Genomic DNA, 16,161 nt, shown 5'->3' with positions numbered 1-16,161 from the left:
TTCAGAGGAATGAAGAACTCTTCTTGTAAAATATTTCTGGACACGTTCAATTGTACTGATGTCAGAAATGTGGTGAGGGTTCCAGACAGGCGAGCTGTATTCTAGAATTGGTCTAGCAAATGTTTTATATGCTCTGGTTAGTAGTGTAGTGTTTTTGGAGAAGAAGCTACGCAAGATTAGGTTTACAACTCTTAGAGCCTTTTTTGCTATGTAGTTGCAGTGGGCTTTGGCACTTAGATCATTTGATATGAAAACTCCAAGGTTTTCTTCCATCCAATGCTTCCTGTCCTGCCTTCAGGTGCTTTGGAGAATAACTTGACTCCTTCTTTGTGGCAGCCCCTGAGATATTGGAACACTGCTATCATGTCACCCCTAGTCCTTCTTTTCATTAAACCTCCTAATCTTTTTTCAATTAAAATTCTTCAATATCTCCCCAATTAGTTGTGTTGTTGAGAACAGGTCTCAAGAACCCGAGGACAGATCTATTCAGTATAAAGCAGAATTCAATGTGTTTATACTAGGCCAGGACAATTAGATTGATGTGATCCTAAATTTCTAATTATGATATGATCATAGTCTCCTGGATTCTTAGCCTTGCAAAACCACCCACCTTTCTTTTCCAATTAGCTTTTGTTCAGCATCTTGGCAGCAACTTTTCTCCCAAATAGTGAGAAGAACTAGAATGGAAGTTCAATTACTTTGTGTTAAGACACTGGCTTAGACATCAAAAGGCTGTGAGTTCTAGTCTTGCCTTAGGCATGAAAGCCGGCAGGGTGGCTTTGGGCCAATCATCAGGAGACTGAGAGTTCTAGTCCCGCCTTAGGCATGAAAGCCGGCAGGGTGGCCTTGGTCCAATCATCAGGAGACTGAGAGTTCTAGTCCTGCCTTAGGCATGAAAGCTGGCTGGCTGGTTTTGGGTCAGTCTCTCTGTCTCAGCCCAGTCCACCTCACAGGGTTGTTGTGGGGAAAATAGTAGGAGTATTAGAAATATAAGGTGTCTGCTGCTTTGGGTTATTTATAAAAATAAAGGTGGGATGAAAATGAAATAAATAAATAAACTTCATTTCATTTCATTCACATGCATGTTTAATGAAATCTAGTTGCTGCAATAACTTCCACATTATATATTTATTATATCTCCTCTTTCTCTCACATGAAGACATTGCACTTTGGCAATACCTTTGAGAGGGTTTTTTTTTTAGCAGTCATATCTAAGGCTGGTTTGTTTTCACTGGATCTGTATGTACAGTATGTTTTGCATCTATCTGTTTTGTAAATGTATTTTCTTTTGCTTGGTGAAGAAGGAAGATATTGAATTTTAAAGGCAAGAGAGTTGTTTCGAACCAGGGTAAGGAGTTTGACAGTAAGAGTTGCTTGTTTGTGGAATAACCTATTTTAACATAACATAACATAACATAACATAACATAACATAACATAACATAACATAACATAACATAACAACAGAGTTGGAAGGGACCTTGGAGGTCTTCTAGTCCAACCCCCTGCCGAGGCAGGAAACCCTACACCTCATTTTAGAACATGAGGATGTTACACAAAGAGGTTGGCCACCTATTTGAAATGATATATGAAGATATTTTTTTCTGTTACGACATGGGACGGATCACTGTTGAGTCTTTTTGAGGTCCACAGGTAGTCCTGGACTTACAACCATTCATTTAGTGACCTTTCAAATTTAAAACGGCACTGAAAAAAGTGACTTATGACTGTTTTTTCACACTTAATGACCCTTGCAACATAACTCTAACCCTAACCTCATGGTCATGTGATCAAAATTCAGATGCTTGACAACTGACTCATATTTATGACCGTTGCAGTTTCCCAGGGTAATGTGATCACCTTTTATGACATTATGACAAGCAGCATCAAAAAAATTCATTTTACAACTGTGCTATTAACTTAACAGCTGCAGTTGTTAAGATTCCCTTAACGACTGTGGCAAGAAAAGTCGTAAAATGGGGCAAAACTCACTTAACTGTCCCACTTAGCAACTGAAATTTGGGTCTCAATTGTGGTCGTAAGTCGAGGACTAGCTGTACTTTCTCAGTCATCCTAAACTTGCTTAAACTGCAAGAAATGCTGCCCAAATGTTCCAGATTTCTTCTGGGATATTTCAATCCCACATCATTCACATCACATCACCCCATCTGTCCCCCTGTTGTGACCATTTCAAAACTCTGTTACGGAGAATGCACCGACCCATCTTCCAGATCAGTTGTGCCTTCCTACGTCCCTCACACACTGTGCCTTGTGAAAGAATCTTCCCAGGATGCTAACATCTTAATGGAGCAAGTTTCATTTTGGTGGGTATTTCTCCCTCTGTATATTTTGCCTATTGTCAGGGGATGTTCTGGTAAATGGAACAGTGCACAAAATAAACCTTGATACAAGATTTGTAGATGATTCTGTCAACCTTCCTTTTACTCCTTCCAAGATGCAAAGTAGGAGAGAAGAAATGATCAGAAGGATCACAGAATAGATCCGTGATGGCGAACCTATGGCACGCGTGCCACAGGTGGCACACATAGCCATATTGGTGGGCACGCGAGCTCAGCTCCACCAGCTGATTTTCGGGCCTTCTGGGCCCATCAGAAGTAGGGAAACAGGCTGTTTCCTGCCTCCAGAGGGCCTCGGGGGGGGGGTAGTGGGGAAGGCCCGTTTTTCTCTCTCACCAGGATCCAGAGCCTCTCTAGTAGGACCGGAAGTTGGCAAATGGGCCGTTTTCAGCCTCCGGAGGGGCTCCAGGAGGTGGGGAAGGGCGTTTTCGCCCTCCCCAGACTCCTAGAAAGGCTCTGGAGCCTGGTGAGAGAGAAAAACGGGCCTATCGAGCCATCGTGTGCCAGGACCGGGGGAGCGGGGTGGTGGTCATGCGGGGGCGGGGCATATAGAATTATGGGTGTGGGCACGCATGTGCACAACTCCTCCCCGCGCTCCTGGCATGCGATCGCAAAAAGTTTAGCAATCACTGGAATAGATGGTTTCACAGAGTCCAGTTCCAAATTAATTTACTCAAACACCCTCATTAAGTTGAAGAAAACAGGGACTTAGTGATAGAGCCTCTTTAGAGAACATAGGCATAATTGGATTGATTATTATTTGTTTATTATCATTTAGTGTATAATGAGAACATGACAGGAGAGAAATAATCAAATAATCAGAGAGGCAAATCATGCTTGGACATCTGGCTGGGCAGAAAAGGATTGGGAGGCTGGAGGGGCAGGGCAAGTGGGCCTTGGAGGCACAGGCCAGGTGCTTTTCCAGTTGATAAACAAGGAAGCTCCGTCCCCATTAAAGGTGCAAAGAAAAAAAGGAGTAGCCACTATGAGGCGGGCAGGAAAACTACCCTCTGCTCTGTATAAAAGTCTCAATGAAAGTGATGCCAGGGCCCTATGGCAGGGGGTGGGGAATGATGGCCCTTCTGAATTCCTGGCTCAGGAATTCTGAGAGTTGAGGTTCACAACTCACAGACGGGCCGTCGTTCCCTACCTCTGCCCTATAGCCTTTTATCTAGAGAAGGGGTCCCCAACCTTGGCAACTTTAAGCCTGACGGACTTCAACTCCCAGAATCCCCCAGCCAGCTTTGCTCTGATTATTCTGTTGTTAAAGTGTTCAGTTTTGGCGATAGTTCTGGTTCCCATCTGGTCCGCCAGGCTTAAAGTTGCCATGGTTGGAGACCCCTGTTCTAGGGAGCCAGAGAACACACATCATGGGCAATATGTGGAATACAGTAGTTTGCACCACAAACACAACAAGGAGAATATTTCCACCCACGCTTAATACAGAAAGAGAGGCACTTCTTCCACTATCACATCTAATTCTGTTCAGTTTTGACCAGACAGAAGGAGGCAGGTCATGCCAGACTAATCTTATCGCATTCTTTGACAAAATGACAAAATTAGTAGACCAGAGGAATGCTGTCGATATAATTTACTTGGACTTCAGTAAAGCATTTGATAAAGTAGACCATAACCTACTACTAGATAAAGTAGAAAAATGTGGGTTAGACAGCACCGCCACCAGATGGATTCGTAATTGGCTGACCAACCGCACTCAACGTGTAGTCCTCAACGGAACTACATCCACATGGAGGGAAGTATGCAGTGGAGTACCCCAAGGCTCTGTTTTAGGCCCAGTACTCTTCAACATCTTCATCAATGACTTGGACGAGGGGATAGATGGGGAACTCATCAAATTTGCAGATGACACCAAGCTGGCAGGAATAGCCAACACTCGAGAAGATAGGCTCAAGATACAGAAAGATCTTGACAGACTTGAACATTGGGCACTATCTAACAAAATGAAATTCAACAGTGAAAAAAGTAAGGTTCTACATTTAGGCCAAAAAAACAAAATGCACCAGTACCGTATATGTGGTACCTTGCTCAATAGTAGTACCTGTGAGAGGGATCTTGGAGTCCTAGTGGATAACCATTTAAATATGAGCCAGCAGTGTGCAGCAGCTGTTAAAAAAGCCAACACAGTTCTGGGCTGCATAAACAGAGGGATAGAATCAAGATCACGTGAAGTGTTAGTACCACTTTATAATGCCTTGGTACACTTGGAATATTGCATCCAGTTTTGGTCGCCACAATGTAAAAAAGATGTTGAGACTCTAGAAAGAGTGCAGAGAAGAGCAACAAAGATGATTAGGGGACTGGAGGATAAAACATATGAAGAACAGTTGCAGGAACTGGGTATGTCTAGTTTAACAAAAAGAAGGACTAGGGGAGACATGATAGCTGTGTTCCAATATCTCAGGGGTTGCCACAAAGAAGAGGGAGTCGGGCTGTTCTCCAAAGCACCTGAGGGTAGAACAAGAAGCAATGGGTGGAAACTGATCAAAGAAAGAAGCAACTTAGAACTAAGGAGAAATTTCTTGACAGTTAGAACAATTAATAAGTGGAACGACTTGCCTTCAGAGGTTGTGAATGCTCCAACACTGGAAATTTTTAAGAAAATGTTGGATAACCATCTGACTGAGATGGTGTAGGGTTTCCTGCCTGGGCAGGGGGTTGGACTAGAAGGCCTCCAAGGTCCCTTCCAACTCTGATGTTATGTTATGTTATGTTATGTTAAAACCGGGTGGTTTGGCAAAGGGATCACTAATGGTCAGACCAGTGGTGAAATCCAAATTTTTTTACTACCGGTTTTATGGGCGTGGCTTGGTGGGCGTGGTGTGTCTTGGTGGGCATGGCAGGGGAGGGATACTGCAAAATCTCCATTTCCACCCCACTCCAGGGGAAGGATACTGCAAAATCCCTATTTCCACCCCACTCCAGGGGAAGGATACTGCAAAATCCCCATTTCCACCCTACTCTAGGGGAAGGATACTGCAAAACCCCCATTTCCACCCTACTCCAGGGGAAGGATACTGCAAAATCCCCATTCCCTCCAGCCAGCCGGAGGTGGTCTTTGCTGGTTCTCTGAACTACTCAAAATTTCCGCTACCGCTTCTCCAGAACCTGTCAGAACCTACCTGATTTCACCCCGGGTCAGGCCACAAGAAGGTACCTCTCTCCAGGCATTCTCAGAGTGAAATTGGGTGGATGTTAAGTGAACAGCTGTTTTCCAAGCCGGTCTAAGGGATTCTGATCTGGTGATGGGCTGCACATTGTCTTGGTGAATAGGGAGGGTCTTGTTGTTCAGCATCCTTGACTATAACCAAATGACAGCTTGTTGTCTTCTAATATGATATTGCTAAGCGTTGGATTGGTTATTTCAACTTCAATCAATCAGAATAGAGCGGAAGGGACCTTGGAGGCCTTCTAGTCCAACCTCTGCTCAAGGAGGAGACCCGGCTTACACCATTTTAGGTGGCTCTCCAGTCTTTTCTTAAAAACCTCCAATGATAAGCCACTTACAACTTCTGGAGGCAAGCTGTTCCACTGGTCAATTGTCCTCACTGTTAGGAAGTTTCTCCTTAATTCCAGGTTGCATCTCTCCTTGCTTAGTTTCCATCCATTGTTTCTTGTCTTGCCTTCTGGTGCTTTGGAAAATAAGTTGACCCCTTCTTCTTTGTGGTAGCCCCTCAAATAGCAATAGCAATAGCACTTAGAGTTATATACCGATTCACAGTGCTTTTACAGCTCTCTCTAAGCCAGTGGTTCTCAACCTTTATAGTGCTGCGACCCCTTTAATACAATTCCCCACGATGTGGCGACCCCTTTAATACAATTCCCCACGATGTGGCGACCCCAACCATAAAATTATTTTGAATTTATCGCACCTGAAGCCATATTGGCTAGCAATCTGAACTGCTTGCGATTGCCTTGAGGACGGAGGCATTAAAGCAGAGACTCCTCCCCTATTAAGTTTATCGTGCCTGAAGCCAGATTAGGCTAGCGATTGGGAGTGATTGCAGCTGGCTTGAGAGGGAGACATCAGAGGAAAGATTTCTCTCTTTTTTAATTCATCGCGCCTGAAGCCAAATTCGGCTAGCGATTTGAAGAGCCTGCAGCTGGCTTGTGGAGTCAACCATTGGAGCGCGATTCTTCGACTCGCAAGTATACTTCCCATATTTCCGATGGTCTTAGGCAACCCCTGGCAAATTGTCGTTCGACCCCCAACGGGGTCCCGACCCATAGGTTGAGAACCGCTGCTCTAAGCAGTTTCCTGAGAGCATAATTGCCCCCAACAATCTGGGTCCTCATTTTACCGACCTCGGAAGTATGGAAGGCCAAGTCAACCTTGAGCCTGGTGAGATTCAAACTGCCAAATTGCAGGCAGCCAACAGAAGTAGCCTGCAGTACTACATTCTAACCACTGCGCCAACACAGCTCTTACACTGGAAGACTGCTATCATGTCACTTCTTTTTTCTAGACTGACCATACCCAATTCCTGCAACCATTCTTCATATGTTTTTTGTCTCAAGGCCTTTAATCCAGGGGTGAAATGCTCCCGGATCGGACCGCGCAATCCGGTAGCGATGGCAGCTGCTGGTTCGGAGGACCAGTAGCAAAAATCCCTGGCCCCGCCCCCCTGCTTCTGCTGAGCCGCACCATCAGCAGAGGGTTTTTTTTTTTACTTTTAAAAGAAGGTTTTGCTTCAGCATGCCTTTAAAAGTAAAAAAAAGCCTTTGAGGATCCCGCCCCTCAGCTGAGATCGGCACAGCCTTTAAACTTTAAAAAAAAAATTTAAAGGCTACTCTGGGGATCTCACCTGAGTTCCTCATCAGCAGAAGCTTAAAAAACATGTTTTCTGTAGAAAACATGTAGAAAAACTCCTTTTAAAAGAGTCTAAGACACTTACCTGATTACTGATCGACCTCATGGCTTTTTTCCAAGCCGGAAAGCCCCACTTTCATTTTCAGCACCAGACAGAACTAATCTAAGTTAGCTAATCTATTTCATCATTGAATGATTAATGCTGGCTGGCTGAGGAACTCTGGGAATTGAAGTCCACAAACCTTAATAATAAAATAAAATATTTGTGCAGCTTTCTGAGATTTGGTGTGTTTCTGTAATGTTTCACTCTAACTACACAAACACACAAAATCTCAGAAAGCTGTATGTAGCATTGTGTGTGTGTGTGTGTGTGTGTGTGTGAGTTGTGTTGTGTGTGTGTGTAAAGTGTGAAAGTTGTTTTTGAGCTTTTTGTAGCTGTGTGAAGTGTGAAGTGCAGCTGCTTTTACACTGTGTGTGAGTCAGTTGTGTTGTGTTGTGTGTGTGTAAAGTGTGAAAGTTGGTTTTTGGTACCTCTTATTGTTTTTTTATACTTTGTTTATTATTTTTATTATTTATTGTTATTGGCCATGTCCACCCAGCCATCTGACCACCAAGCCACGCCCACCAATTAAGCCACGCCCACAGAACCGGTAGGGAAAATGTTTAGATTTCACCCCTGCTTTAATCATCTTAGTTGCTCTTCTTTGCACTTTTTCCAAAGTCTCAACATCTTTTTTGTAATGTGGCGACCAAAACTGGATGCAGTATTCCAGGTGTGGCCTTATACGAATGCTTTATAAAGAGGTACTAATACTTCACGTGATTTTGATTCTGTGCTTCTGTTTATACAACTAAGGATTGGTTAGCTTTTTTGGCTAATTGATTGGATTGATTATCGAAATGCATTAATTCTTCTTCCATTTGTTCTTTTATTTCTTAACACACCAATGTTTCTCAACCATATCAGCTTTAATATGTGTGGATTCGAACTCCCAGAATTCCCCAGTCAGCACACTGGCTGGTGAATTCTGGGAGTTAAAGTCCATAGGTAAAGGGAAAGGTTCCCCTCGCACGTATGTGCTAGTCATTCCCGACTCTAGGGGGCGGTGCTCATCTCTATTTCAAAGCCGAAGAGCCAGCATTTTCCAAAGATGTCTCCATGGTCATGTGGCCGGCATGACTAAACGCCAAAGGCGCACGGAACGCTGTTACCTTCCCATCAAAGGTGGTCCCTACTTTTCTACTTGCATTTTTTATGTGCTTTCGAACTGCTAGGTTGGCAGAAGCTGGGACAAGTAACGGGAGCTCAGCCCGTTACGCAGCATTAGGGATTCGAACCGCTGAACTGCTTGACCTTTCGATCGACAAGCTCAGCGTCCTAGCCACTGAGCCACCGCGTCCCTACAACAAGTCCATACAAGACCTTAAAATGGCTGAGATTGCACAAAACTTTAACTCTCCTCTTCTCTCCCTCTCGTAGATGCTTCGGGAATATCCATCTTAGTTTTCTGCTAAACCTCTTCCCTGGGCAAAATAAACCCTGAATTTATTCATAGCTTATTTGATTACTTTTTTTTTTTTTGCTGTTCTCCTCTATGGAAATTTCAGAGTCTAATTTTAATGTGGGGGATCCCTTAGGAGCAAGCTACACTTCATTGATCTGCTGATGGATCTGTTGATGTTTCCGTCTATGTTATGTATATTCCGACTTCTGCTCAGGAGCTCTTGCTGAGAGTGAGAGTTTAGTCAAATAAGGAGATTGATACCGCTGTGTTAGGAGGCTTCTTCAATCCAGGCAGGAGGTTAAAAAAAAAATAATCAAGGTTGGAGCTGAATATGCAATGCAGAAGAGCCCTTATCTCCTTGAGAAGCATACGGAATGACCTTGATTTATAACAGGGCTTCCCAAAACTTGGGTAAATTACAGGTAATTCTCAACATACTGTTGGAAGAAATACCCCTCTGGGTTCAGTTCCAAGTGGGGAAAAAGATACTGGATTCATGGAGGTTGCTTGGAAAGAAGGTTTATAATAACAACAACAACAACAACAATAACAACAGAGTTGGAAGGGACCTTGGAGGTCTTCTAGTCCAACCCCCTGCCCAGGCAGGAAACCCTACACCATTTCAGACAGATGGTTATCCAACATTTTCTTTAAAATTTCCAGTGTTGGAGCATTCACAACTTCTGCAGGAGGCAAGTTGTTCCACTTATTGATTTTCTAACTGTCAGGAAATTTCTCCTTAGTTCTAAGTTGCATCTCTCCTTGATCAGTTTCCACCCATTGCTTCTTGTTCTACCCCCAGGTGCTTTGGAGAACAGCCCGACTCCCTCTTCTTTGTGGCAGCCCCTGAGATATTGGAACACTGCTATCATGTCTCCCCTAGTCCTTCTTTTCATTAAACTAGACATACCCAGTTCCTGCAATCGTTCTTCATATGTTTTAGCCTCCAGTCCCCTAATCATCTTTGTTGCTCTTCTCTGCACTCTTTCTAGAGTCTCAACATCTTTTTTACATCGTGGCGACCAAAACTGAATGCAGTATTCCAAGTGTGGCCTTACCAAGGCATTATAAAGTGGTATTAACACTTCACGTGATCTTGATTCTATCCCTCTGTTTATGCAGCCCAGAACTGTGTTGGCTTTTTTGGCAGCTGCTACACACTGCTGGCTCATATCTAAATGGTTGTCCACTGTTATTGATGAACAGGATCACATGGCTTGAGTTCTTGAGCAGAAAAGGCACATGGAGTGGAGAGAGGGATTTATTTATACACTCTCTTGGGCCCTGCCTTAAGAGTTTCCTATTCCTGTACAAGAAATGTATCTCATTGGCTGTCAGACTCCCAGGGGGCGGTGGTCTTGGCTAACTCTGTAGGCTGTCTGTGTCCCAGGCTTGGTTGAACCTTGCTGGGTGATTTAAGCTTCCTAGTTGCCATGTGGTGAGATGGGTAGAGGCAGTGGTGGGATTCAGCCACTTCACACCACTTCGGGAAAACCGGTTATTAACTTTCTCAGCAGTTTGATGAACTGGTTGTTGGAAGAAATCATTAGGGCAGAGAACCGGTTGTTAAATTATTTGAATCCCACCACTGGGTAGAGGGCTAATCCTATCATGTCCTAAGGGCCATGTCTTAATCCCATCACCCTGGAGCTGAAGAAGGGAGGGGCTGGGAGCTGCAGGAAGCTGTTTTGTCTTTAAAAACATGATTCTTTTCTCATCCAGGGAAATATAATATTCTGCCTTTTTAATATTTCCTAGAATATTTTATTCTTCCAGGAGAGGGCTGGGTGCTAACTTCCTACATTCGTTTAGTGACCGTTCAAAGTTACAACATCGCTGAAAAAAAGGTGACTTCTGTTTTTCACACTTATGATCCTTGCCGCATCCCCGTTGGTCACGTGATCAAAATTCAGATCCTTGGCAACTTGTTCATATTTATGACAGTTTCAGTCTCCAAGGGTCACGTGATCATCTTTTGCGACCTTCTGAGAAGCAAAATCAATGGGGATGCTGAATAGAACTGCAGTGATTCACTTAACAATTCTGGGAAGAAAGGTTGCAAAACTCACTTAACAATGTCTTGTTTAACAACAGAAATGCTGGATTGAATTGTGTGGTTGTAAGACAGTAACTACTTCTATCCAAAACTGAGTAAAAGTGGGTTTTCCTTGGGTCGTGGACCCATCACCAGGGAAATAACAGGGAAATTTAAATTAATTTAAAGATCACCATGTGTATTAAAATACATTTAAAATATCTCTTGAAGTATTCCTACGAAGAAGGAAATTGGTGAAATTAGCAATGGTAATTTGCTGTAATGATATAAAATTCATTCAATGGTAATTGGTTTTATAATACAGCTAGCCCTCAAATTACAATAATTTGTTTAATGACGGTTCAGGGTATGACAGTTCTGAGGGAAAAGACTTATGACTGATCCTTAAAGTTCAATAAGACTTTCTGATCAGTGGGTAATGAAGCCAGCCACGTGGGCTGGGGAATTCTGGGAGTTGAAGTTTTCCCATCTTCAGGTTGCCAAGGTTGAGAAACATTATTTTAAGGGAAGGGCAGACAATCAACGTGGGTTTGGGTGGGTGGGTGGCAGTAGCCTGTGCTACTAGGTGAAACAAAGATCCAAATAGATAGCAGGTACCACAGGTGTCTCTCATATCTGCAAGATGTGGGGGGGGTTGTTGGGTTTTTGGACACCTGCACCTGGAAATTGCCATATTGGAGGAGTTTTCCTTTGTTTTTACAAATGTGTTAACCCAGGGGTCTGCAAACTTGGCTCTTTTAAGACTTGTGGACTTCAACTCCCAGAGTTCCTCAGCCTGCAAAGCTGGCTGAGGAACTCTGGGAGTTGAAGTCCACAAGTCTTAAAAGAACCAAGTTTGCAGACCCCTGGGTTAACCTAAGTTAGCATTTGCACAAGAGTTTGTCCTGCATTTCATGTCTATTGTCTACTAATATTAGCAATTCAAAGAGGGCTTTATAGGTTGGTTTGCTTGCACCCTTGTCAGGAGTATTAATGCACTTCTGGGTTGAAAGTATTAGCTGGTGACATCACCGGTGCCCGGGGGACGTCCAGTTGATGGCTTCTTTCATATCCTTAGCAGGAGCTGGAGCAAAAGATGGGAGCTCACCCCATCTCAAGGCAGCACTTGGATCTCTTTTTTTTTTTATTCAAAAAGTTTTACAAAATTTTTTCCCCCTTTCCCCCCCTCCTCTCCCCTCCCTTCACAACCCCCCCCCCCGACTTCCCGGAACGGGCACAAGGTATAGTTAAAAATAAAACAAACATATGCTAAAAAATTTTCATCCCAACTTAATTATACCCCTACAATCATCAATTCCTAACTTCCCCCAAAAACAATCAAGAATAATGCATCATAATCATTCAAAAACAGTCTGATAACTCTTAGTCTGATATCTACGTTGAATATAGTCAATCCATTTTTTCCATTCCTTTAAGTATCTTTCTTGCATATTGTCTTTCAAAAAGGCTGATATCTTCGCCATCTCAGCCAAATTGGCAACCTTCAATATCCATTCTTCTATTGTAGGTACTTCTTTTTTCTTCCAGTATTGTCCTATTAGTAATCTTGCTGCTGTTATTAGGTTTAAAATCAATTTAGTCTCAATTACTGTACAATCCGTAATAATTCCCAACAAGAAAAATTGCGGCAGGAACTTTATCTTCTTTTACAAAACATTTTGTAAAATCCACCAAATTTTTATCCAAAAGGCCTTTATGTCCTTACAAGTCCACCAAATGTGAAAATATGTAGCGTCATCACAATTACATCTCCAACATTTTGCTTGCATATCTGGATACATACACGATAATTTTTTAGGATCTAGATGCCATCTATAAAACATTTTATAAAATTTTCCTCAGATTCTGTGCTCATGTGAATTTAACATTTCTAACCCAAATTTTCTCCCATGTTTCCAACATTATTGGTTCCTGAATATTCTGTGCCCATTTTATCATACAATCCTTTACCAAGTCCCTTTCAGAATCTATTTCAAGTAACACATTATACAATCTCTTTATATGCTCCTGAGACTGATTTCTAATTTGCTTTACCAAATTTCCCTCGTTCTGCTCTATACCAATTTTCTGATCTCCTTCCATCTAGCACGTAGTTGCTCATATTGAAACCAAGTATAATTTTTCCCTTCCTCTCTTAATACTTGCAGAGATTTTAACTGCAAATTACCTCTTTCAGTATACAAAAGATCTTTATATGTAATCATTTCCTGATTCTGTTCTATGTTTATATTTTCTATTGTATGTCTAGGACTTGCCCATATAGGAACCTTATAATTTAGTTTATAATAGTATTTTTTCCAAACACGCAGAAGGGCATTTCTTAGCACATGATTTTTAAAGGCCTTATCCACTTTTTTGTCATAAATTAAATATGCATGCCATCCATATAGCAAATCATAACCTTCTATATTCAAAATTCTGTCCTCTGTTAAATTAAACCAATCACTTATTGCAGAGAGAGCAGCTGCTTCATAATATAATTTAAAATTAGGCATTTTAAACCTCCCTTTCCGAGAATCTTGAATTATTTTCATTTTAACCCTAGCTTTTTTACCTTCCCATATAAATTTGTTAATTCCCTTCTGCCATTCCTCAAGATTCTTATCTTTCTTAATTATTGGTATCATCTGAAAGAGGGATAAAAATCTAGGTAAAACATTCATTTTAATAGCAGCAATTCTCCCAGCAAAGATAATTGCAATTTTTTCCAAACAATCAACTCCTTCTGAACTTTTTGCCATAAAACCTCATAGTTATTCTTATACAATTTCACATTTGACGATGTAATATAAACCCCTAAGTACTTAACCTTCTTTACAATTTCAAATCCTGTTATTTCCTCTAGTTTTTCTTTCTGTTGTCTGGCCATATTTTTTATTATCACTTTTGTCTTTTTCTGATTTACCTTAAACCCTGAAACATTCCCATATTGATCAATTATTTCCAACAAAGATTTACTAGAATTTATAGGGTTTGTTAAAGTAATCACCAAATCATCTGCAAAAGCTCTTAACTTATATTCATATTGTCTAACTCTAATTCCCTCTATCTCCTTTACTTCTCGTATTTTATCCAATAATGGTTCTAGAGTTAAAATAAACAATAATGGTGATAAAGGACATCCCTGTCTTGTTCCTTTCGCAATCTTAAAAGGTTCTGTTAAGCTACCATTGATTATAATCTGTGCTGTTTGCTCTCCATAAATTGCCCTAATTATTCTTAAAAAACCATCTCCAAATTGCATCTTTTCTATTAATTTAAATAAAAAATCCCAATGCAATCGATCAAAAGCTTTCTCTGCATCGAGAAAAATAAATGCTGCTGGAATAAATTTTTTCTTTTCTAAGTACTCCAGTAAATTAACAATCTGCCTAACATTATTCCTCATCTGTCTCCCTTTTATAAATCCAGATTGATCATTATGAATTCTTCACTGCAGAATCAACATTAATCTATTAGCTATTATTTTAACAAAAATCTTATAATCATTATTTAAAAGTGAGATTGGCCTATAGTTCCCAGGTTTAGAACAATCCTGTTCCTCTTTTGGTATCAATGAAATAAAAGAGGTTCTCCATGAGGGGGGAATTCCCCCTCCTAGTTGTATCTGATTAAATAATTCCTTAAGTGGACCTAACATCTCATCCTGTAAATTCCTATAATAACTAACTGTGAGCCCATCCGTACCAGGAGATTTCCCCATTTTTAATTGTTTAATTACCAAAATAATTTCTTCAGAGGTTATAGGCCGATTCAGTTCATCCGTTTGTTCTAAAGTTAAATTTTTAACCTTATATTCCTTCAAATAATTATCAATATCCCTATTCAATATATTATCTTTAAGATATAAATTTGTATAATATTCTAAAAAAGCTTTTTTAATTTTATCCTGTTGATATCTCTCTTTGCCTTTGTATTCTATTTTTTCTATAGTACGTTGTTTTTGTCTTTTCCTTAAGGTGTATGCTAACCACCTACCAGGTCTATTTGCGTTACAAAAAGTATTATGTTTGGCATATTGTATATTTGTTGCCACCTGATCAGCCATTATCATATTAAATTGATTCTGTAGTAACTTTATTGCATCTTTAAGTTTTTGATCATGTGGATTATGTATTAATAATTGTTGTTTCTTATAAATTTCCTCTTCTAGATACCTACGCTGTCTTTGTTGCTTATTTCTCTGTCTATTATTAAGATATATTAATACACCTCTCATAAAAGCTTTACTGGCGTCCCAAACCATTTCTATCGATGTTTCATTATTCAAATTATAATCAAAAAATTCTTTCATCTGCTTTTTACATTGATTTACATTATCCTGATATCTAAACAAATTTTCATTTAATCTCCAAGTTCTTCTATCCTCTTTTCCATATTGCAATTCCATCCAAACAGGACTATGATCAGACAAACATCTTGGAAATATCTTAGTTTTCTTCACCCTAAAAAGCAAATCATTAGAAATTAAAATAAAATCAATACGTGAGAAGGATTGATGCCTATCAGAGAAAAAAGTATAGTCTCTTTCCTCCAAATTCCGCAGTCTCCATACATCTCTTAACTCGAAATCTTCTATCATATCAAAAAAGGATTTAGGCAGCTTTGCATGTGCAGGTATCAAAACTTGAAACTTGAAATAGAAATAATAGAAAAAAGAATTCAAGAGACTCAAATGGGTGTGGAAGCTGAGGTGATTCCAGTGATGTTACCATCTGAGGAACAACCACAAGAACAAAGACTGACGAGGGGAGCCCTTAAGCGTAAAGAAAAGGAGCAACAAACTCAAAGTAAAGTTCAGGATTCTGCTACAGAAGCGGTGGGAGGAGCACGGCCAAAGATACGGGAGGACGATCTTCAGTTGATTGCTCAAAAGCTTCAGCAGCCCAGTAATGGCAAATAAAATCTTGACTTGGAATGTCAATGGTTTGAATTCAGCTCAGAAGAGAAGAAAAATATTTCATTATTTGAAACAATTTAAAAATGATGTTATTTGCTTACAAGAAACGCATATTAAACTATCAGATCAAAAGTACTTAATAAACTCAAAGTTAGGTAAACATTTTGTTGCTTCAGCTTTGGAGAAAAAACATGGCATAGTGGTTTATTTGAGAAAAGATATACCAGCCAAGTTAATAGAGGCAGATATTCACGGAAGATATATTGCTATTGAACTTACAATAGAAACAAAAAGGACTCTCTTGTTTGGTATATATGCACCCAATCAGCAACAAGAAAAATTTTATAGAATGTTATATGATAAGTTGATTCTATGGGATTATAAATCGTGCATTATATTGGGAGATTGGAATGGAGTAATAGATACACGAAAGGACAAGAGAATTTCTTCCAAGAAGATACCAGCACTTGGATCTCGAACACGGGCTTGCTAACCTCCATCCCAGCGTCCTAACCAC

The 16,161-nt window shown here is 40.6% G+C and overlaps 1 protein-coding gene across 1 annotated transcript in view; it reads left to right on the top strand.

Annotated features, from left to right (window-relative positions):
* GRIN3B (glutamate ionotropic receptor NMDA type subunit 3B) overlaps window positions 1-16,161 on the top strand; it is a 73,763-nt gene that overhangs the window by 21,880 nt on the left and 35,722 nt on the right. The gene's annotated exons all lie outside the window — the stretch shown is intronic.

The sequence above is a fragment of the Ahaetulla prasina genome, chromosome 1 (assembly GCF_028640845.1).
Source record: "Ahaetulla prasina isolate Xishuangbanna chromosome 1, ASM2864084v1, whole genome shotgun sequence".
Taxonomy (NCBI): domain Eukaryota; kingdom Metazoa; phylum Chordata; class Lepidosauria; order Squamata; family Colubridae; genus Ahaetulla; species Ahaetulla prasina.
Note: the sequence above shows the minus strand (reverse complement) of the source record. Positions and strands in the feature narration are given on the sequence as shown.